Source organism: Notolabrus celidotus, chromosome 19, assembly GCF_009762535.1.
Source record: "Notolabrus celidotus isolate fNotCel1 chromosome 19, fNotCel1.pri, whole genome shotgun sequence".
Taxonomy (NCBI): Eukaryota; Metazoa; Chordata; class Actinopteri; order Labriformes; family Labridae; genus Notolabrus; species Notolabrus celidotus.
Window position 1 is genome coordinate 28886885 of NC_048290.1, and position 24983 is coordinate 28911867.

Genomic DNA, 24983 nt, shown 5'->3' on the forward strand with positions numbered 1-24983 from the left:
GATAAGATTAAGGTAACAGTATCTTATGGTTAGGGAATAGGGTTTGGGTTCAAAGAATATCAGCACTCACAATAAAGTAGGACACTTTTCATAATAATAATTAACAGCAACTTAAAGTGAGAAAAGTGTGTTATAATAACAATAATAATAACAATAATAATAATAATAATAATAATAATAATAATAGCATTTTTTATTTAGAACCATTAAAAATAACGGTTTACAAAATGCTTGAGAGTCAGCAGGGCATCCATTAGAAAAGGCATTCATAAGCAAAAAGAGCATGCACAACTTGTGATGCACCTGGACACATCATCAGTGATGTAACCTGGGGTCATTGGGTGTTTCGGGTCTTTCAACAATCAATCAGACACCCTCAACCAGGCGACCCAGCTGGGGTTGATCAAGCCCCGGCTTGTGTCCAGGTAGCTCTACCCCACCCACGGGTCTCCTCTCCTGATCCACAGCCACCTTGAGGTAACTTCTGCTGCCTCTGTGGCCGACTTGATGGCCCTTCGCCTACTGCTCCCTGTGATGCCGAGCATATTGTAGGCCCTGCATAGGGACTGGCCCACAAACCCTCTGCATCCCACCTCAATGGGCTCGCACCTTGCTCGCCACCCGTTGCTTCGGCATTGTTCCACCAGCTCTGTGTACTTTGCCCTCTTCCTCTCATTGGCCTCCTCAATGCGGTCCTCCCAGGGCACGGTGAGTTCCAAGAGAATGACCTGCTTGGAGGTTTCCGAGATCAGCACTATGTCTGGCCTTAACGATGTTCTGGCTACAGTTTCTGGGAACTTCAATTGCTTCCCCAGGTCAACTTTCAGCTCCCAATCCTGCGCCGTTGCGAGCAGGCCAGAGGAGGTGGTCCTGGCAGCTGATTTAGGCTTCTCCCCAGCTCTGACGAAAGAGATTGTTTTCTTCACTGGGCGGAGGCGCTTGCAGTGGTTAATTCCACTGCAGATGGTGTCCGCTATGGCCTTTAGAACTTGGTCGTGGCGCCAGCGGTAGCGCCCCTCGCCCAGGGCTTTTGAACAGCAGCTGAGGATGTGCTCCAGGGTCCCTCTCTTCAGGCACAAAGGGCACGCTGGTGACTCAACCATGCCCCAGGAAAACAAGTTGGATGGGCTTGGCAAAACGTCATAGACAGCCTGGATTAAGAATTTCATTCGGTGGGGCTGAGCTTTCCACAGCTCGGTCCATGAGACTTTGCGCTCCACGGCTTGCTCCCATCTCGTCCAGGCTCCCTGTTGCCGCATACCAACCATCCTGCTTGTTCGCTGATCTTCGACTGCTGCTCTCACCTCCTCTTGGATCAGCGACCTCTTGTCCTTTCCCTGTGTCTTGTTGTAGTGAGGTGTTTTGCTGCTACCCAGGCCAGCTCTTCCATGAGCCACTGTGCCCACCAGCACCCTGTGCCTTAGCCGTGCCTCAGCAACATCGACAGCCTCTGCAGCCTTCCACTTCCGTCCCGTCCTGACCTCAATCCCAGCCTGGGAGACTTTTGGGGCCTAGGACTCCCGGTATTGCAGCACCTCTCTAGTACGGGACACCATGAACTCTTCATTCAGGCTGCTGAACGGGAGCTTCAACAACTAAAATCAAAATTCAAGATCAGACATAAAGAGAACCCAAACAACAATTGAACCTGTCATCACAAGAACCCAACACAAAAATAAGAAGAACACAGGCGACACAAGTACTCGACAGTATGAACTGAGACCAAAGGGGCCAAGAAAGTAAGACAATTAAAAATATAAAAGGAAAGAAACAATAAAAAGGGGCTACGAGCAGTAAAAAAAGAATACAGCAGTAAAAGAGGGAGAGCTAAGAGGCTAAAAGACAATAACAGGAGGTAAAGACAGAAAAGAGATAAAAGTGTTATGTGCTGATAAAACCAGTAAAATAAATAAGGCAATCAAGATGAATAGAAGTAATACAGGCAGTGAATGAGGTATGAGGAGGATAAGATAAGATGAGATAAGATAAGAGATAAGATAGTCCTTTATTCGTCCCACATACGGGGAAATTTAAGTGTCACAGCAGCAAAGTAGCCAGTGCAAAAGGGTATAAAGTGAACAAGAGCCTATAAAATATCAATTGTTAAAAAGTTATTAGCAATTAAATTAAAGAGGTAAAAATAAGCATATCTTACAACATATATATATATATATATATATATATATATATATATATATATATATATATTATTGGTTATAGAGTCTGACCACTGCAGGAAGAAAAGACCTGCGATATCTCTCTGTGAGACACCACGGGTGAAGAAGTCTAAGATGAGATAAGATATACTTTATTTGTCCCCTGTTGGGGGAAATTCTTTTGTTACAGCAGCTTACAACACGGGACAAGGATATACAACAATGTACTAACATAGTTAAAAAATATATAATAGCAATAATAATAGAAATGACAATGCTAAAATATGATAGAATAAAATAAAATAAAATAAAGTTAAAATAAAATATGGAAACTATTACAGATATATACACACTATGTACACTTCTATCTGATAAATAGATAAGGTAAGTTATTGCATGATAAAAATTGCACCAGGTTATTTAAAAACAAACATACACAGTATGAAGAACAGTGTGATTCAGATGGATACAGTAGTTATTTGTGAATGTGCCAAGTCACATAGTAACTTCCATGTAGTGGAATGAAAGATGATCTGAACAGATGATTAACGGGACACAGCAGTGCTGGTGTTAAACAGTCTGATTGCAGATGGGATGAAGGACCTGCGGTAGCGCTCCGTCCTGCAGGGTGGGAGTCTCAGTCTGCTGCTGAAGGAGCTGCTCAGGGACCCCACAGTCTCATGCAGGGGGTGAGAGGGATTGTCCATGATGGATGTCAGCTTGGCTAACATCCTCCTCTCACCCACCTCCTCTATGGAGTCCAGAGGACAGCCCAGGACAGAACTGGCCCTCCTGACAAGTCTGTTAAGTCTTTTCCTGTCCCTGTCTGTGCTCCCTGCTCCCCAGCAGACCACTGCATAGAAGAAAGCAGACGCTACCACAGTGTCATAAAATGTCCGTAACAGAGTCCTGCACACTCCGAAGGACCTCAGTCTTCTCAGCAGGTGCAGACGACTTTGGCCCACAGGACGTTGGTGTTGTGTGACCAGTCCAATTTATTGTTGAGATGAACACCCAGGTATTTGTAGGTCTCCACCCTCTCGATGTCCAACCCCTGGATGTTCACCGGTGCAGTCTGGGGTGTTTTCCTGCTGAAGTCGATCACCATCTCCTTGGTCTTGCTGGTGTTGAGCTGAAGGTGGTTTAGCTCACACCAGTCGACAAAGTCCATGATGACCTCCCTGTACTCCAGCTCGTCCCCCTCAGACACACACCCGACGATGGCTGTGTCATCGGAGAACTTCTGGAGGTGGCAGCTCCCAGAGTTGTGGCTGAAGTCCGAGGTGTGCAGAGTGAAGAGGAAGGGGGAGAGCGCTGTCCCCTGTGGTGCTCCTGTGCTGCAGACCATCGTGTCGGACACACAGTCCTGGAGCCTCACATACTGTGGTCTGTTGGTGAGGTAGTCTGTAGTCCATGCAGCCAGGTGCATGTCTGTCACTGAACGAGCTACCTAGTGTTGTTATGGTCTCCTGGAGGGGGTGTGGCGTGTTGTCCATCAGAGGAGATAGCATTTAAAGGAAGTAAGATGGGATTGAAAGTGAAATGCTAATAATTATAAAGGCAGTAAGAAGACGACGACATCACATAAAAGCAAGACTATAAAAGTGAGTTTTAAAAAGTGATTTAAATGATGTTCCAGATTCTGTAGGAGATGTGGATGTGATCCATTATTGATCACAATTCATCATCAATGAGCACCATACACAGATGCAAAGTCTCACTACTATACCATCTATCTATCATGTCATACAAATGACTTTTTGTCTTTTACTCAATTTGTCAGCTGGTTGCAGTCATACGTATAAGGTAGGTCAACATGAGGAAAGCCTTGGACTGAAATACGTTCACTTCTTTAAGCTGCTGTATATACATTACTGCGAGTGCTAATGTCTTTTTGCTTACAGTGTTCACTTTTCAAAAGGGTTTTTAGGTGTTTTTGTCAGATGTTTCTATGGTATAATGAAATACAATTAGAAGCATTTCATAAGTATTAAAAGCTTTTATTGAGAATTACACAGAATTCATGCAATAAGTCAATATTTGAAGTGTTGACCCTTCTTGCTGTCAATCAACTTCTGGACCAAATCCTGACTGATGGCAGTCCATTCTTGCATAATCAATGCTTGGAGTTTGTCAGAATTTGTGGGTTTTTGATTGTCCACCCGCCTCTTGAGGATTGACCACAAGTTCTCAATGGGATTAAGATCTGGGGAGTTTCCTGGCCAAGGGCCCAAAATCTTAATGTTTTGTTCCCCGAGCCATTTTGTTATGACTTTTGCTTTATGGCAAGGTGCTCCATCATGCTGGAAAAGGCATTCTTCATCACCAAACTGCCCTTGGATGGTTGGGAGAAGTTGCTGTCAGAGGACGTTCTGGTACCATTCTTTATTCATGGCTGTGTTTTTAGGCAAGATTGTGAGAGAGCCCACTCCCTTGACCGAAAAGCAACCCCACACATGAATGGTCTCAGGATGCTTCACTGTTGGCAAGAGACAGGACGGATGGTAGCGCTCACCTCGTCTTCTCCGAACAAGCCTTCCTCCTGATGCCCCAAACAATCGGAAAGGGGATTCATCAGAGAAAATGACTTTACCCCAGTCCTCAGCAGTCCAGTCCCTGTACCTTCTGCAGAATATCAGTCTGTCCCTGATGTTTTTACTGGAGAGAAGTGGCTTCTTTGCTGCCCTCCTTGACACCAGGCCTTCCTCCAAAAGTCTTCGCCTCACTGTGCGTGCAGACGCACGACGGTCCTGGCGCTTGCTGGACTTTCTTGGGCGCCCTGGAGCCTGTTTAGCAACAATTGAACCTCTCTCCTTGAAGTTCTTGATAATTGGATAGACGGTTGACTGAGGTGCAATCTTACTCGCTGCTATAAACTTCCCTGTTAGGCCCTTTTTGTGCAATGCAATGATGGCTGCACGTGTTTCCTTGCAGGTAACCATGGCTAACAGATGAGGAACAATGGTGTCATGCACCATCTTCCTTTTAAAGTGTCCAGTCTCTCAATCATGACAGATTGATCACCAGCCTTGTCCTCATCAACACCCACACCTGTGTTAATGTGTGTGACACCTGTGTGTCATTGAAATGATGTTAGCTGGTCCTTTTGTGGCAGGGCTGAAATGCAGTGGAAATGTGTTTTTGGTGATAAAGTTCATTTTCAAGGCAAAGAGGGACTTTGCAATTAATTACAGTTGAGCTGATCACTCCTCATAACATTCTGGAGTATATGCAAAATGCCATTATAAAAAACTGAAACAGCAGACTTTGTGAAAATTAATAGTTGTGTCATTCTCAAAACTTTACTGAGTGACTGAGAAGTTTTAGAGTTGAGCACATCTGCTCTTTGTCATAAACTAAGCTAAACAAGTCAACAGGAGGGCTAGATTAGGCATAACTTTATAAAAAGAACAAATTTATGCATCAACAGCATGACTACTTTGGAGTCTGAACTTTTATTTCCTGACTTTATATATGAGACAATAAACTTGTATATTTTACTTTAGGGGTTCATTTTCCCCAACATTCTGATATTTAGTATGATGATACTAACTAAAAAATACAGATGGAGGGGTTCTGTGCTAAAGAAAAGCTCAATAATTCATGATTCATCTCCCTTGTGCTTTCAGTGATGAATTGCAGTCGTTACCTAGAGAACAGAGAATAGAAGTTTTCTCCAGATGAGCATATATTCCTCTTCAAGACTTGGACATGAATAATAGATAATGACCTTTTCTATACACTTACTGTGAGCTGCAGGTGTCCAACTTTAACTTAAGATTTTTGGGGATTCGGATGCATACACACATCAACATCTGGACACATAAGAAGACCAACTACACTGATTTGCAATCGTGTTATAACCCAAATCCAAGGAGAACATGCTGTGCACTTGTGGATTTATAATGTTCACAAGAACCAAGCTGACACATCCATGTTGGCCTCACAGTGGTTAGTAATAGATTAGCATTTCAGAAGAGTCACTCAGTAAAGTGTTTCTACTCTTAAACTCAAGACACAGGAAAGACGTTTGATCACATACATACATAATTCATATGTTTAATGGATAATGGTATAAAGAGAGTTGGATGATATTCCATTCCTGTCAGGATTGTTGTTGTGCCTACTCTCCTGTCTTTTCTTTTCTTTGTTGAGTCAGTGCCAGAGCAATTTCCTATCGTTTGTATATGATTGATAGTTTCAATAAGGCCTTATTTTGATCACTATCCAGTTTGGTTCATTGTTTGATGCACTCTTGTTTAGTTTCTGCAGGCACATTCACTTTTTTGTTTGTTTGGCAATAAACTTGGAGAGAAAATAACCATTCTTTCAGATATGTGGAGTTCATTGGAGGCGATGTAGCATCCAACAAATACAGTACACCAAAAACAGTTGGGGACATTGGGCCCGATCTACTAAAAACACGTGCAAACTTGACGTACTAACCGGGAGCACCGAGGATTGCGTCTGTCAAATGAGCAAAATAGCACTTGCAAATAATTTAGCGTGTTTGCCTTCATGAATATGCAGAATACATGTAAATCATCAGAACGCGCAAAATACTGGGAGGAGGAGATGCAAATGTAATCATTTAACACACGCAATGTGATTTATCAAACCTGAAGCAGATAGAGCGCGCTGTATTTGCGTCTATATTTAGCACGTTTGAAAGGCAGGTGCAAACTGGCACAGCGTTACACACACATGGCTGTGGTCACTGTAAAGCTCATCATAACATCTCTTTACAACATGCCCACAAAAGCTGGGCTTACAAGCATTACTAAATGTTTTAGTCAATCAAACCAAGAGAACAAAATAATAATAATAAAACAACACAAATTCAAAGCAGTTCAGCACCACGGATAGCGACCGCATCATTCTGACACCCACTTTAACTTTTTCATATAATGAGAGCACAGTAGGTCACTGTATCAACAGATATACAGTTTAGTCAAATTGGCACAGCGGCCCACATGTTCACATACAAACAAAAAATCAACATGAAGTACTCGGCCTACTCACCACTGATTGAAGGAGCCTTAAGCTCTGCGGACTTGTCCACGATGCACTGTATGTCCATTTTCTTTGATCTGTCATTCTCAATAGATAACATGACATGTCCACTCAGTCTATTCTGTCCCATCGTGCTCATCAAGGGGTTTTTTGTTAGTTTTAACTTGGAGAATGAGCGCTCACTGAGCTGCACCAGGCAGCTCTGTGTAACTCCTCATCTCGTGCTTGCAGCAGTGTGTTGGGGTGAATTGACTCAAACATGTTCCCAGTTCCATTTAAGCTGGTGAATCTTTGGGACAGTTGCTGGATGATGATATCAGGCATTGAAAACGTTCACCCGAAAGTTGCTCCCTGGGACAGTGAGGAGACTGTCTTCATCCAAGTGACGCCTAACTTTTCTAGAGCAAGAGTGGCAGACTAAGCCTCATCAAATCGCTCTTTAAACTCCATCAAAACACTGATTGTGTTTTGGAGAAGAGTAGATGCGTTTATTTCATCGGCAGATCTTCTGTTTTTTCTCACATCATTCACCTTTTCACAGATGGCCTCCCAAATCGCATTTCTAACGCTGAGATGTCTCTGCTGGAGTTCACCGATGTGTTTATTTCCCTCCTCCACTAAAACCTCCAACTCCATGTCTTCAAACTGCATTTATAGCTTAAGACCACTCTGCTCTCTCAAACTCTCCATGGTGACAGCCGATAGCACACGCAAAATCCTCGTAAAATAGGGCGGTCCGCACCACTTTTGCACTCGTTATCATTTGCGCACGCAGTCTCAGTAGATCACCCGCAACACGCCCAGAATTATTATTTGCACACGCAAATTAGCACTCGTTATTTGGGATCTTAGTAGATCAGGCCCTTTGTCTCTCAAGAGTCTTTATAAGCTTGAATTCCAAACTAAATGTAAAACTACAGCTTCATGGCTTGAACACGTTGGTTTTGGTTACAGTGGGCAGTGTGCAGAGCTAAAGAATTAATTGCAGCATTTTCTTGGACAAGATCAAATCTCTCCAGCAGGGAGTATGTCTGACATTAGGGAATACATGAAAAATTCATGAACTCCATCTCTCTGCTGGACCCTTGGCATTTTGTTGGCAATTCAATGCCCTTAAAAGTCAGATTTAAGATAGTTCACAGCTCTGTCAGCAAAGAAACCTGTGAGTTAACTATGTTGAGGTCAAGATAAAATATGGGCAATTAAAACAAGATTGGATCAAAGTGCAACAAATCAGCTTTGAGCACAAAAAACATTTTAAATAAAGCAACTGACAGTCTAATATTACACTATTACTGTAGATCTACCTGTACACTTTAACTTGTCCCATGTAAAAGTCTTTCTTAGGAGGAAATGCTAATTTGATTTCTGATAGCATATCTAGTAAGACAAGAAATTGGGGCCTCAAGAGTCCTCAAAAGAGGTGACTCCTCCACATGTTAGCAGACAGAAAAGCACTTGAAGTCCACCTCTTGTGCACCTCAAAGTGACATCCATGCAAGAGCAATCATCAAACATCGCTTTATTTGAAATCCAGCCCCTTTAATCCCCATATCTTTTCTCCAGATATTTGTGAAGTTAATGTGCATTTCATCCAACACAACTTGAATGAAAGTCTTCTGCAACAGTGTGGCTTTCTGCTGCAGTCCTCTAAGTCTTTGAATAACCAACAAAGAGGTCCATTCATTAATTATGTATGCTGGCATGTGCGGTCCTTTTTGCAAATGAGGTGCAAGCCTTTACTGTTTGCATCCATGAAATGCTTTCACACGGCCTGTTTGAGTCAGATGAAGACTAATGAAGTAGAGTAAACTTGTGAACGTATGCGTGGTACTGTAGTGTGTGTGGGTAGTGCATTAATCTAGACACTGTGGTGTACTCAGGTTGAAAGCTCTGTTCTTGTTTTGGGCATTTTTCTCTATGATTTAATTTTCTGGTGTTGTTTTGAACTCCTGCATGAGTTTTTAGTTTATAAAATGTAGATTTATGGGAGCTGAATATTGTCTGTTTGCAGTGTGAAATGCAGTCTGGGAAAAACGCCACAACACAAACTTGTTCCTTGATGTGGCCTGCAAGTATTTCTCAGTTTGACCTGTGCTTAGTGCAGAAGACAGATTTAATGGATCTATTTGTTTAATGAGCATTATTCACTAAAGGCTGTTGTAGAATTACTTGGCAACTGGTCAAGTAAAGCCTCTGCTAATTCAATGCAAAGAGCTGTGGTTACGCTCTTGTTATACATTCCTGCAAACACATGCACAAACCCACACAGTGTTATTTTTATTGAAAATATAATTTTTTTTGGGAAGTAATTTCCCGAGACATTACCACCATCTATGAAAATAACCGCTGGATAAGATGCCCTTATAATTCAAAGCAGAAAGGTCTTCCTTCAAAGGCCTTGAACTGCAGCTTTTGTCTTTTGTATGCAGGTAACACTTACACCTGCCCTTGTCCCTGGTCTCGCTTGTGGGTGTAGCGAGTCAAGAGGATAAAAAAGTGAGCCAAAGATGGTAATCACAGTCTCGCCTGGAGGAAAAAAGCCGCTATTCCGTTTCTTGGCAGTCAGTTCAGGTCAAAGGGCAGCAACAGTTACTGTACCAAAAGGACCTACATCTACCTAGCATATAAGCTGATGGCACATTGAGAGCTTGTGAGAATCCTTGGACACCAGGTCTTCTTTCATCTAGATATATGTCTTTTATCCTCCTTACAGATTAGAATAAACCCAGAAGGATAGAGATGTAGGCAGTGAGTGTGATGAATTTAATTACTCACCTTATCTCACCGCAACAAAGGACTGTGAAGTGTTCCAAACAGGAGATGAAGAAAATGGCTTTCATATTCTGTCCTATGTTTACAAGTCTCCTGTTTATTCATTAAACCCCGCCTGAGGCAGCAAAAGCGTTTGTTTGTTTATTTATTTATTACCAGGTGCTACTGCATACAGGTTTGTCCATGAATTGAATGCAACTTAAGTCATTCTCAGACTTTAATTCCTGAACTTTCAAGTCTGAGAGTTAATGATTGACATCAGGGATGCCATATTCTGATGAGTTCCATGTCCAATCTAGTTTGGCGAGCTGCATGTCTACAGTCATGGCCAAAAGTTTTGAGAATGACCCAACTATTAAAGAGGTGAGCGCTACCATCAGTCCTGTCTCTTGCCAACAGTGAAGCATCCTGAGACCATTCATGTGTGGGGTTGCTTTTCGGTCAAGGGAGTGGGCTCTCTCACAATCTTGCCTAAAAACACAGCCATGAATAAAGAATGGTACCAGAACGTCCTCCCAGAGCAACTTCTCCCAACCATCCAAGGGCAGTTTGGTGATGAAGAATGCCTTTTCCAGCATGATGGAGCACCTTGCCATAAAGCAAAAGTCATAACAAAATGGCTCGGGGAACAAAACATTAAGATTTTGGTCCCTTGGCCAGGAAACTCCCCAGATCTTAATCCCATTGAGAACTTGTGGTCAATCCTCAAGAGGCGGGTGGACAATCAAAAACCCACACATTCTGACAAACTCCAAGCATTGATTATGCAAGAATGGACTGCCATCAGTCAGGATTTGGTCCAGAAGTTGATTGACAGCATGCCAGGGAGAATTGCAGAGGTCTTGAAAAAGAAGGGCCAACACTGCAAATATTGACTTATTGCATGAATTCTGTGTAATTCTCAATAAAAGCTTTTGATACTTATGAAATGCTTCTAATTGTATTTCATTATACCATAGAAACATCTGACAAAAACACCTAAAAACCCTGAAGCAGCAGACTTTGTGAAAATGTAATATTTGTGTCATTCTCAAAACTTTTGGCCATGACTGTAGAATGTTTGCAATGAGTAGAACTCAAGTCCCAATTAGAGAAACCCAACTATCGAGCCAAGTTTTGCTCCCTTCAGACAGATACAGTCACACAGGGATGCAGGCATTAATTCCTATGCCAATGTATTGCTGCCATTTAGAGCCTTTAAAGTTAGCTCTGTATTTGGCTTCAGGTGCCAGGTAATTCTGCCAAAAGTCCTAAACACAATATCAGATTTGACTATTCAACCAATGCCTCTAGTTGAAAAGAAGGTTTATCTGGAGATATTTGATAATACTGGTTACTCAGAAATGTACATGTCAACACACTGGCCCTCATTTATCAATCTTGCGTGAGAACAGGTGCACATCTGAGCTCAGAATTGGTCTTACGACAGGACACAAGTGTGATTTATGAAACATCCGTATCTGACCAATCACAGCGTACGAATGATCGAGTCTTGATAAATGTGGCGGCTGAAAACAATCGGCATTTAAATATCACGCCCCTAATTATTCAAAGTTCAGCCGGGATCGCCCACAGGATTTCGACATGGAGAGACCCTCTATGGCAAAAATGACAGGAAACATGTCTGATCTGGAGATCATCACCATAGCAACAGAGTTAGAAACATACAACTGTGATGTTTGGCAGTCAGAAAAGAGGCACTACGAGACTCAGAAAAACCACGTCTGGATGAATCACTGCAGCAGTCAGCAGCATGGGTTTGAAATCTGAACTCCAGCTGAAGTTTAAACATTTGATTTATAAATCCTTTGATAAAAAACAAACTTATTCATCCCTGGTATGAAACTTTTAGAGGCCTAAATAAAAGTAATTCTTTATATTCAGGGGAAAAAACTGCAGACCTTAAGATCTATATTAAAAAAAATGTGTCCGCTCTCAAAACAAGCTGACCTAGAGACCCCAGCCTGAAACTGTGTCTGTGTACTGTAAGGGGGGAGCGGCAGCACTTACAGGGTCTGAGTCGGGGCACAGGGGGCACAGACGAACCTGCTCTGTGTCCGATGCAGATGATGGCAAATATTCAATATTGTAGACCACACACTGGTTAACCTACCAACTCTTTTCAATCAACTCCAACTGTGCTCATTTTGTAAAACGTATCATGGGCAAGAAATTGCTTGTGCACAATTACGCACAAGGCAAACCGGGGTGTTACATTCATTATTAATAACTCAGGACGTGCCAACATGTTTTGATCTCCTGTGAATGAATGTTCTTCGTTCTCAAAGGGATATTTCAGTTTTTTTGAAGTGGGGTCGTATGAGTTACATTACACTATTGCTCCTGCTAGCTACAATGCGTGCCGGTGAGCTCTTCCCCTTTAATGTGAAAATTCCCAGAGGACCAGCAGGCAAACTAGGCTACAATTATCTGTGGACAGGGCCTCCTATTTCGCCAAAGTTAGGAAAATATGGTCCAGGCACTCATCACGGTGCAAATGCATGCACCAGTAGAAAAAATTGGAGCAATTCAGTTTGTCGTCAGAACCCTCTTTGTTTTGGCACTATTTTCGGACGCACCTCGCAGACCTGTGTTCTTCCGCTGCAAGACCATGGATACACGCCGATCAGCTGTGACACACACAGGCCAGCCATTCAATAAAATGATCAGGAGTAAAAATCGTCTTCAAGGTAAGTCCCGTCATCAATCACATCTTGCTAAAAACAAACCCAACCTATAAGTTGAATTCAGTTTCCTCCGGTGAATTTACATATTTTGGTTTTTCTGTTTAAATCACCAACACTGTTTTCTATAGAGAATTAACTGTGCATGTGGGAGTGATGATACTGAAAGCTTTGTACAGGGTTCCCACCCGTCCTGGAAAACCTGGAAAAGAGTTGACCAGTTTTCCAGTACTGGAAACCACCTGGAAAATGGGAGAAAAAGTAAAATGTCCTGGAAAATCACAGATAGTCCTGGAAAATGATTCCAACATGGCTGCGTTTGACCTGACCCGATTAACAAAACACATCCCCATTCATTGAAAGTTGAGCGCACGCTGTGATGGAAAAGACAGCAACACTGCACAACTTTTTTCACATCTTTTCTCCTTCACTTCATAATCATGCATTCACAGAAAACGGGGGTATATTGTTTATGTTTTATGGTACATTTGGCTCAATTACCGTACTCTCGCTCAGTGGTTCTCAAAGTGGGGTCCTGGGACCCCTGGGGGTCTACGAACCATAGCGTGGGGGTCTGTGAAATAATTTGAATACATTTCTAATAAATTATAAAATTGTGCTGTGTCATTACAAAACAGCATACACCATTGTTATGATACCATTTAGTAGCTGGAAGGGATATGTGAGTCTTGTTACTGTTAATTTTCTGAAAGCGTTTAAGATCAATTACTTGAAAAGTATAAATGCTGTCATGTTGAGTCCACAAGGAATGAAATGACCCTCTGTTTTAAAGGATACAAGTGGTATTTACTTGATTCAAATTGAAGTGTTATCTGTTTATCACTATGGTACAGGTCTGAAGTATTTACATTGATACGTTTTACACTACAAATAGTTCCAAGGGAAACTAAGAGTGCAAATGGTAGTAAACATGTTCTTTAGTGATGGGAAGTTCAGCTCTTTTCAGAGAGCCGCCTCTTTTGACTCGGCTCCCAAAGAAGAGCCGGCTCTTTCGACTCCCGAACTGCTCTTAATTTAGGATCTTTTGTAGCTGAATATTTTACCTTAACTTTGCATAAACTAATGGTTTGTGTGTTGAAAACCCTTTTACGTACGGTGATTTTATGAGAAGCCTTATAATTGCCCAATTGTGTGCATTTATTCTGTTACAAAATCATTCTCACCCTGATCCTAGGGTTATGATTAGGGTTAGGGTTGTGATTAGGGTTAGGGTTAGGGTTAGGGTTAGGCTTGTGATTAGGGTTAGGGTTGGGATTAGGGTTAGGGTAAGGGTTGGGATTAGGGTTAGGGTTAGGGTTAGGGTTGTGATTAGGGTTAGGGTTGTGATTAGGGTTAGGGTTGTGATTAGGGTTAGGGTTGTGATTAGGGTTAGGGTTGTGATTAGGGTTGGGGTTGTGATTAGGGTTGTGATTAGGGTTTTGATTAGGGTTGGGGTTGTGATTAGGGTTAGGGTTAGGGTTGTGATTAGGGTTAGGGTTGTGATTAGGGTTTTGATTAGGGTTGGGGTTGTGATTAGGGTTAGGGTTAGGGTTGTGATTAGGGTTGGGGTTAGGGTTGTGATTAGGGTTAGGGTTGTGATTAGGGTTTTGATTAGGGTTGGGGTTGTGATTAGGGTTATGATTAGGGTTGTGATTAGGGTTAGGGTTAGGGTTGTGATTAGGGTTAGGGTTGTGATTAGGGTTGGGGTTAGGGTTAGGGTTAGGATTAGGGTTGTGATTAGGGTTATGTTTAGGGTTAGGGTTGTGATTAGGGTTAGGGTTATGATTAGGGGTAGGGTTAGGGTTGTGGTTAGGGTTGTGATTAGGGTTAGGGTTGTGATTAGGGTTAGGGTTGTGATTAGGGTTGGGGTTACGGTTAGGGTTGTGATTAGGGTTATGGTTAGGGTTAGAACCAGAACTAAACTTAAGCATACAGAACCAGAACCAAACTCATGCAAACAGAACCAGAATCAAACTCAACCAGAACCGAACCAGAACCCTACCATAACCGAACCAGAACCGAACCAGTACCGTACCAGAACTATACCAGAAACGAACCAGAACCGTACCAGAACCGAACCAGAACCGAACCAGACTTGAACCAGAATTGAACCAGAACCAGAACCAAACCAGAACTGAACTCAAGCTAACTGAACCAAAACCAGAACCAAACTCAAGCAAACAGAACCAGAACCAGAACAAACTCAAGCAAACAGAACCAGAACCAGAACAAACTCAAGCAAACAGAACCAGAACCAGAACAAACTCAAGCAAACAGAACCAGAACCAGAACAAACTCAAGCAAACAGAACCAGAACAAACTCAAGCAAACAGACATCGGCTTTACATCTGTGTGATTTTTTCAGAGTTTACAGTAACTCAAATAAAAAAAATGTGACATTTGCTTTGTTTTATATCGACCACTTAGCAGGATGAATATCATGATTAAGAAGGTTTATTTTGAGTCTGAGTTGAGTTGAGAAACATTTGTGGCCATTTTTGTCATTCAGATCTATTTAGGTCATTAAAGCACTGATCCTCTGATCATTATTATTATTTAATTATTTCAGTAAGACAGCTTCCTGATTCCTTTGCTGGTTCTTTTGTTTTTTTCTTAGCTCATTTTATATTTATTGAGAAAAGAGAAAGCTGAGATGAGAGTTGCCCATCGCTGTTACTTGGTTGCACTAATAAAGTGAAGTGCTGTACATCTGTGGTTGCATTATTCTATAATCAATTTGCCATAATTTTTAAGTATGTAAGAGATGATTTCATTGATAGCCATAGAGTACATGTCTTTGAATGTAGACTTCCACTGAGAGGAACATATTAGACTATTTAGGAACTAAATTAGGAACTAAATTTAGACGGTCATACCAGCTTTATCATCACTGGAAATGTCCTGGAAATGATCTCTGGAAAAGAGTGGGAACCCTGTTTGTAGCTCAATGTCAATTCAAAAGCATTTTACAGGATCGATAGAGAGCAAAACATAAAATACATTTTAGGTGTCATATCTAATTTAACAATCTAAATATGAATCTGTGAGCCTCTGTATGTCTATCTGAAAATGCACTGCACTATCACGTGCTAATTCTCCGCCACAGACAGATTTACTTCACTGCACCGTGCTCCACACTGACATGAAAACTTGCGTACACGGACTGAAACCTGGCGTGGGATTTGAGCGTATCCTCCGCCCACGTTCAGATTGATAAATGCGACCTTTGTGTGGGAATGGTCATACACCCTGTTTTCGGTCGTACGCACGTTTTATCAATGAGGGCCATTGTTTCCACTATGTGTAGAAGACAGGAGAGAAAAACTATGTATTAGTGGACTTGTGCTTTCTGTTAAGAGTTAAGGAGGCAACATTGGCAAAAGCACATGAAAACTTTGAATGCTGAAGTCCTTTCTTTGATCGCAGTTTAAACGTCTCTAAGCGGATTAAACTGTCATATTAGATAGATTTGCCTCTGAGGGGATAAATTTAAATCCTCCAAGTCTCAGCAGTGAAATCTGTAACCTTTTGCATCCTTCCACACATGGCAGCAATACTGAAAAATGCAAACCCTCAGCATTAGGTTTGTCAGTGGTTGTCATGTATTATACAACAGAAATCACTGCTGACAACAGAGTGAAGGATGTACAGTCCTGCCAGAAAGTATTTGGTGTTAATATATCATGTTTGCACAAAAGTGTACATTTTATCCTAACATAGCTAACCAGTGTATGCAGGGCCGACTCCAGCCGCTTTGATGCCTGCAGCGACGTTATGTCTCGGCACTCCTTATCCACTCTGCACACACATTACTGTACAACAACAACAACAACAGCACAATGATTTATAAATTACAACCAATTCACAGAAAAGTTAGGACTCTGCGTAAAATGCAAATGGAAGTGTGACGACAATACCAAGTGTTGAAACAGAAAATGTTACTGCTTCTGAAAAAATGATAACCCTTTTTGAATTTGATGCCAGAAACATGTTTTAGAAAAGTAGTTTACCACCCTGTTTCATCACCTCTTCTTTAAACAACACCCTGTCAGCTTCCAAGAGCTGAAGAGACCAATTGCTGTCATTTTGAAGGTGAAATGTTTACCCATTAGTGCTTGATGTAGGATTTCAGATGCTCAACAGATAAGGGATCTCCTCTGTCATATTTCATGTTTCCTAACGCACCAATCATTTCAATGCATGTCAAGTAGGAATAGAAGGCAGGCCGGTGTTATACCTCTTTTTACACACAGTCTATTTGTGCAGAATGTGGTGTGACGTTATCTTCCTGTTATAAGGCAGTCCTTTAATGAAAAGAAGTCGGATACCTGGCAGCACACCTTGTAAAATGAGCTTATATGGTGCAGCATTACTAGTGCAGACGTGCAGAGTTTACTTCTGCCATGTGCAAAAATACATTCCTACACATTACAGATGCTGGCTTTTGCACTGTGTGCTGAAAACAAGCCGGATGGATCTTCATCTTAGCCCAGAGGACTCAGCATCCATGATTTCTAAAGACATTTTTACAGTTTCCCTCTTCTCAGTCTATGTATTAGTTTCAACATTAAAATTGTATATTTGTGCAGTTTCTAAGTAAATATGAGGCTCCAATGTTTTGCAAAACATCACAATTTGTTTCCACTCACATTTCACAGTGGCTCAGCTGTTTAGGAAATAGGTTTGTAATAGTTTCACATGTCTTAAGTTTTAATTTTATTATCAGCCTTTGTACAACAAAACTTGTTTCCCCTTTTATTGTACACCCTTTTACTAGACAGTAGTCCAAAGAGACCTAATTTATTGATGTAATATAACATGATGGATCTAGCTTACCGCTTTAAACAATATGCTGGGATGCCAAGTTATTACATGCTTTTATGGAGCTGGACCTTGGTAGGGAGACCTCAAAGGATGTTTTGGGATGAACTAGCTTATCTCAGTGTGTTTTATGCACTGTGGGCACAGTGTTTACATTTGTAATACATGCCTTAATTATTGAACATGTAAGCTGTGCACTTCACATTTATTGCTCTCCTGCTGTTAACATCAAACATTGAGGTCGAGAAAAAGTTAAATGATGTTATGTTACCATCCATTTATTGAAAGAAAAGGCTTTCAAGTGTGCTGTGAGATAACACAATAACAGGGTGCTAATTACGCTATAACACCTACAATCATGATGAAAGGAAGCGAGCATGGTCTCGTGAGTTTGAGACCACATTGTTGAGGAGATGCTCCGTATGCTTACTTCTTACCCTTTTTGGGACAATGAAAATAAAGTTATAAGTAAATAAATAAATAAGTTCTGTTATTTTCATCTGCAACCAGACGCCCTGTTACCTCTCCTATCTCTCTGCTGTATGCAGTGAGTGGTTCAGCAAGTGAAAGAGCAAGCAGGCAGTGAAACAAGCTGAGCATGAGTACAGGTACACAGGAAGTTGACTATATAGCTGGTTTAAAGTAACATTAGCCAAATAGAGCAGCCTTAAATAACCAACACTATGTAAAATATTTTCTTTAAAAAACAAAACCTGCTGTCTTCAAGTTTGATGCCTTACATACCCAGTCAAACTTCAGTTTCATCCATCCATCATTATTTGTGAGAATACATTAATCTTTAAAATCGAGAGTAGAAGAAGGTCTACATTACCACAGAGAAGCAATCAATACAGAAGGAACACCATAGCAATCTCTCTTACTTTGTCTTTCTTACCAGAACAGTCTGAGTGTCAGGAGACATCTCTTTTCAAGGCAGAATGAACAGATACACAAGGGGCACAGGAAGAGCTGATCAGCACTAATTAAATGTACTCATTGTCTTTCTCTTGAATGCATAGAAAAAAGAAAACACAACAGTGTAATTAAATTGAGTCAAGGTGTTGCTCAGTACATTGTGTTCAAGTAAATGTGTAGGGAAAAAGTGGTCATAGTAACCCTGAGTTAAATTAAGCCCTGAGGTAAAAGTGGTGGTCACTTAAAGTAAGAATGAACCAAATGAGTTTATAATCCTTGCAGCAGTTTCTTAGATCCTAAGTGAACATATTGGGATATGAATAATGAATGGCAAGTGATTATTTTAACAACATCATGGTGTCACTATAGACCGTACTAAAAGAAGGGCAGCATGACCTTCTCCCATTGTGGGAAAATCCAATTAAAGTGACTAACCATAGACCTTTCTGGAGTCCCTGAGCTCCCTTGTCTTGTAGGTTCCTCTGGATTGCTGACGTAGACGGCCTGCTGCCTTGGATGTGCCAGACTCCAGCTGCTACAACTACTATTATCCGTCTCACCGCCATCATCGCTCTCTCCCACTTCATCTCCCTCTATCCCTCTTTCCAACCCCAACTCGGTCGCGGCAGATGTCTGTCTAACATGAGTCTGGTTCTGCTCAAGCTTTCTGCCTGTTAAAGGAAGTTTTTCCTCGCCTCATTGATGTTGGATCTTTGTTAATAATTTATCATAGAGTGGTCTAAACCTGCTATGTTTTTAAAGCCTCTTGAGATAACATTTGTTGTGATTTGGCGCTATATAAATAAAGATGGATGGATGGATGGATTGATGGATTGATTGATTGGTTGATTGGTTGGTTGGTTGATTGAAGGCCCTGACATCTCATGCATGGTTTATAATGACAAATGTAGCCTAAGGTGTACCTCCTCACGAATGTAACTGCTGAGGACTCTCATATGTTGCCACCTTTTTGTGTTACTTTTTGAAGTTAAAAATTCATACACAGGAATGTAACTTATATTTAATACTAAAAATATGAAAGCCACACAGAAATGCTAAAAACTGCAGTTTATGGAATGTCCACTTGAGGCTGGCTGCAGAAACACCTGAAACCACATACACATCCATTCAAAACAGACGATATTTGCAGCAATAATAAACATGTTTACAGCCTGGATCAAAAAAGTATTTAGGTCTGAGTAGCTCATTTCTCTATCAACACACACTGTTAGGGGAGTGAATTTTACTCTAACTCTGTATTTTCAAAGATATTTAACTGATGAGTTTTGCCCAATTAAGGTCATGGGTGACTTGATTGATAGGCGGGCACCCTGTAGCTGTTAGCAAAAAGTCTATAGGCTCGCCTCTCTACCTCACACTAGCTCGTATGAAGTTTGGTTGTGTTCAGCATTTCCAATATGGCACCAGCTGATGATTGGCTTCAAAACAGTGCTCAGGAACAGATGGGTGATTTCACGGGTACTACGTCTGATTTTTATAGTCTATGGTTGGTCCCCTAGTTGGGCTAACCCAGTCAAACACGTCTGGACACGCCCCTGAATGACGGACACCTTGTTTAATGAAAACTTGTTTCATCTGTCGCATTATTTTAGTTTGAACCACGTCCTACTGTGAACATGTAGGGGACAACCCTTATGAAACCATAACCAGTCAGCAGGTAGGGCTGTACATGTTTTGGCTTCATTTTTGGACAGATGTCCTTTTTTCTGTCTTTTTCCACAGTCCATGGGTGACCTTTAAACCCTACATCAAACAATATCAACAAATCATTGCTTTCTCTATAAGATATTTCAGAGAAATTAGCATTTTTTGGAAAAAGACAACTATTTGGCCCTTGACCCCCCAATGGATGTTTGTGCCAGATATATAAAAACACAATTCCTCCTGGGATTGGTGAGCTGTGTTGTCAGCAGGAACAGAAATGCCATGAGCTCACATTGGCTGTGAGCTTTAACCTTTAACCCCCAAAATGAAATGAAGCTCAGTGTAAGTTAAATCAGGAGGTGTGCCTCATCATCTATTTATTTATTCAATCATCCCCCCCCCCCTCTCTCTCTCTCTCTCTTTGTCGTTCTCTATGGCATTCAATATTTCAAGTAATAAAGCAAGTTGATATTGCCACCACCTTCCACCATCAATCAACCCATCATCCTGTCATCCTGCTGCCGTCAAACTTTAAATGTGTTCTCCTCTCCGCTTCTTCAGTTTGTTATTTCAGTTAGACTGATGTGACCCTCGTCCACCTCAGTCACCTCCACTCCATCTCATCAGGGTTGAGTTCTTCAGATGTCCACCCCTCATAACATCTGACATCCTTCTTTCCTTCACCAACCCTAGTATCTACTCTCCATTAGGGCTTTCTGTCCCCTGCACTACCTCTTTTGAATACATAGAGACTGTGATGGAGTCTAATTGAAAAAGACTTTAGATGTTCATGCTTTTCTTAACTTGTAAATAAGACAATTATTCACTCTTAATGCAGTCTCCTGATTAAAATGATTCCATCCCTGGGTCTAGTTGGATGTTTGTTTAAATTAATGTTATTGATCATCAGGTTCAAAAGTATGAGGTGGGCAAAATGAAGAACACAAAACAAAGAGCCTCTGTCCTCTGGCACAGAGACATATAAAACATTGCTGCTGGCCTGCGGGAACAATCATTTGGCTTGTGGGACTTTGCTGGCGAGTAAACCTATTTTGCAACCCAACCTGCCTCTGTGAGTGGCAGCAGGACAGGAAACAACAAGGACAAATGTGTCCGTGCTCCAGGTGTCACTATTATTTAGGAGTCAGACTGTTCCTGGTAGAGAGTTGTTGGGAGGCAGGTGGATTTGTGGGGATTAGTCTGATGCTTGATGAACCTCCAGGGCTCCTCTGATTATTTCACAAAGAGGCAATCCCTTTCACCATCTCAGGTTAAACAATGTGTGAAATTAATTTATAAATATTAATGGCCTTCCTAATGAAACCCTGCTAATCCACTTGGATTGTGTTTGCAGGGCTGGTGTAGATTAAACGCCTTGAGCTGGCTCCTTTAGGCTGTTTATCTCAGGTGCTCAGTACGAGCAGCTGATCAATGCATTGATTAAATCCCAGCGTAGATATATTCAGCGCTTTATCAAGCTGCTATCACTGCCATCATGGCTTTGTTTCTGTCTCCAAATGAGGCATAATTATATGCACACGGAGAGAAAATGATCCACAAACGCAGGAGAGGGTGACTAATCATTAAGGCTGAGTCCACCAGCAACCAGCCTTTGGTTAGAGGCACAGCCTGAGGGGGCTGCTTTTCCAGAGAACGGCTAATTGATGAAGAATAAGCATGGGAGAAATACAAAATTCAAAATGTAAATATTAACTTTTAAAAGATCTGGTTTCAGATATTCCTCCCTTTTTTTCTAGTCTTTACAATCTCACAACCAGCAAACAAGAAGGGAACGTTTTATTTTGCGGGTTTCATCTCATATGTTAGGTAACCAATTTAACAATCAGCTGAGCCTTCCCCCAACTATATCGACCTTCTCTGTGGCCTTTTCCCGTGATAAAATTGAGATGCTGTGAGACAGCAGCTCTTAGCAGGATTAAATTGGTGCTGAGTAAAGCCTATTTTAGCCTGACCACGCTTCAGGATGTATAGATGCTACAGGGACGCCTGGACATGGCATTTTTCTCCCTTAGCTGCAGGTCCAAGCAAATATTTGTGGCTGCATGGGCAACACAAGCACTTTCATTTAAATGAGATTAAAATCTGTATATTATTAGATCCTTAGGCAAGGGCAAGGCAAGGCAGCTTTATTTGTATAGGGCATTTCATACACGAGGGCAACTCAATGTGCTTTACATTAACACATTAAAAGCATTGGAGACATTCAGACAGGCATAAAAGAACACAATTAAAATGACAAATATAATAAAACAGAAAAGAAAAGGAAAATTACATACAATTTTTAATTTAAAGTGGGTTAAAATAATCTAAGCTAGGAAGGCAGTGGCAAATAAAAAGGTCTTAGTCTGTGATTTAAAAGAGGTGAGTTGGAGCAGACCTGCAGCTTTCAGGGAGTGTGTTCCAGATATGTGGTGTATAATGACTAAACGCTGCTTCACCATGTTTCGTTCTGACTCTTGGGACTGAAAGCAGACCAGTACCTGATGACCTCAGAGGTCGAGGTGGTTCATAAAGTAGTAGCAGATCAGCAATGTATTTTGGGCCTAAACCATTCAGTGCTTTATAAACCATCAGCAGGATTTTAAAGTCTATTCTCTGACAGACAGGAAGCCAGTGTAGGGATCTAAGAACTGGACTGATGTGGTCTACTTTTTTGGTCCTTGTTAGGACTCGAGCAGCAGCATTCTGTATGAGCTGCAGTCGTCTGATGGACTTTTAAGGGAGTCCTGTAAAGACCCCGTTACAGTAGTCTAGTCTGCTAAAGATAAATGCATGGAGGAGTTTTTCTGCATCCTGCTGAGACATAAGTCCTTTAATCCTTGATATATTCTTAAGGTGATAGTAGGCTGACTTTGTAATTGTCTTAATGTGGCTGCTGAAATTAAGGTCTGAGTCTATGACTACACCAAGGTTTCTGGCTTGGTTTGAACATTTCATCGTTGCAGATTGGAGCTGAGCAGTAACCTTTAACCTTTCTTCCTCCAAAAACAATCATTTCAGTTTTTTCTTTGTTTAACTGAAGAAAGTTCTGTCTCTCGTCCAGTCATTGATTTGTTCAATGCATTTACTCAGTGTTTGTATGGGACTATAATCCCCTGGTGATATGGTGATGTAAATGTGTGTGTCATCTGCATTGCTATGGTATTTTATTTGGTTGTTTCTTATTATCTGACCTAAGGGGAGCATGTAGATGTTGAATAGCAGAGGCCCCAGAATGGATCCCTGAGGTACTCCACATACAATTTTCATCCGCTCAGATGTGTATTTACCTATAGACACAAAATAGTCCTGGTCATTTAAATAGGACTTAAGCCAATTTAGTACTGCACCAGAGAGTCCCACCCAGTTTTCAAGTCTGTCCAGTAGTATCTTGTGGTCAACTGTGTCAAAAGCAGCACTGAGATCAAGTGATACCAAAACTGAAATTTTGCCATTGTCTGTGTTTAAATGAATATCATTGAGGACCTTGACTAGAGCGGTCTCTGTGCTGTGATGTGATCGGAATCCTGATTGGAAGACATCAAAACAGTCATTTATCATTAGATAATTGTTCAATTGTTGAAAAACAGCTTTTTCAATAATTTTACTTTAAAAAAAAATCCTTAGCGGTTAAAGGTGCTGTGTATGTATCGTACAGCTATGCCATATTGACTCCTCCTTTTTGCATAGTTAGTAGAGCAGGGGCGTCAAACTCATTTCAGTTCAGGGGCCACATTCAGCCCAATTTGATCTGAAGTGGGCCGGACCTGTAAAATCCTAACATAATAACCTATAAATAACAAAAACTCTAAATGTTTCCCTTTGTTTGCAAAAAAAAAGTACAAGTACATTCTGAAAATTTTTATATTTCATGAACTATCTTTTTACAAAAACAGTTGTTGTATTTCTCGCCATGATGAGTCTCATATAGGGCCATATATTATATTCTTTAAGCCCTGAAACCTGCTGTAAACACACCAAACACACAGCTTACCTATTCACCTGACACAGAGTGTAATGTTTACTGCAAAAGAACAGATAGATTATACTAGACCTTTATGGACCCCCCAGCCGGTCCAAAAAGTCTATGATTTTCCACCGGATTATGCAAACTGCAAATATTCTTTTTCCTCACTTTGAGAAAAAAAAGTCCCGGAGTGCCCCCCCTGTAGGACAAATTTGAAATACCAGTTACATTTATTGAAAAATTGCAGTCAATGTCTTCTCTGTAATTTCAAAAGTCATCCTGTGGGCCGGATTGGAACCTCTGGCGGGCCGGTTTTGGCCCGCCGGCCGTATGTTTGACACCCCTGTAGTAGAGAGAGTGGGAGAAAAGGCAAAGGGATATGAGAAATAAACAAAGGCAGAAAAGCAAACAGTCAGAGTAAAGCAACACAAAGAGACAACAGATAAATAGACTAGCAGATGAATAGAGACAGATAGCAGATCGGTATATAGGGAAATGTATTGTTACTCTTAGAAGACAGCCTCTGATTGCATATCACGGGGCTAATGATAGCTAAGACAGCTGGGGAGCTCTGAGTGAGCCATGGTCAGTGTGCAGCAGGGATCTCATCCTTTATCTTTAACCAGTTGGAGTTTAATGGAATAGAAGCTAAACAGAGTCAGACAGAGAGCGGGTTTGATGGCAGTACTGTGGCATGCAAGTACTAGACACCACTGAAGATATATTAGTGATTCCGTTGTTTTAGTTGAACATTTATGGCTGGGTGCAGAATTCATGGCCTAATAAACTTCTTAGTGGCTGCACAACAGTGCTTGGTACTCTGATAGAGGGACAGGGCTTGAAGTTGTGTTAGTTACAGTGTAACATATTATAATTGTATTATTATATCACAAACAATAGTCCAGGAAAAAACAGGACTCAGACTGGAGTCCAACTCAGGTCCTGATTTTCAGGACTCATGATTCAACTTTGACTCAAGCACTGTGA

At 41.3% G+C, this 24983-nt stretch overlaps 1 pseudogene; it reads right to left on the minus strand.

The window, feature by feature from the left end:
- Positions 1 to 403: 403 nt before the first annotated feature.
- LOC117831505 lies at positions 404 to 3504 on the minus strand (annotated as a pseudogene).
- Between the last annotated feature and the right edge of the window lie 21479 nt (positions 3505 to 24983).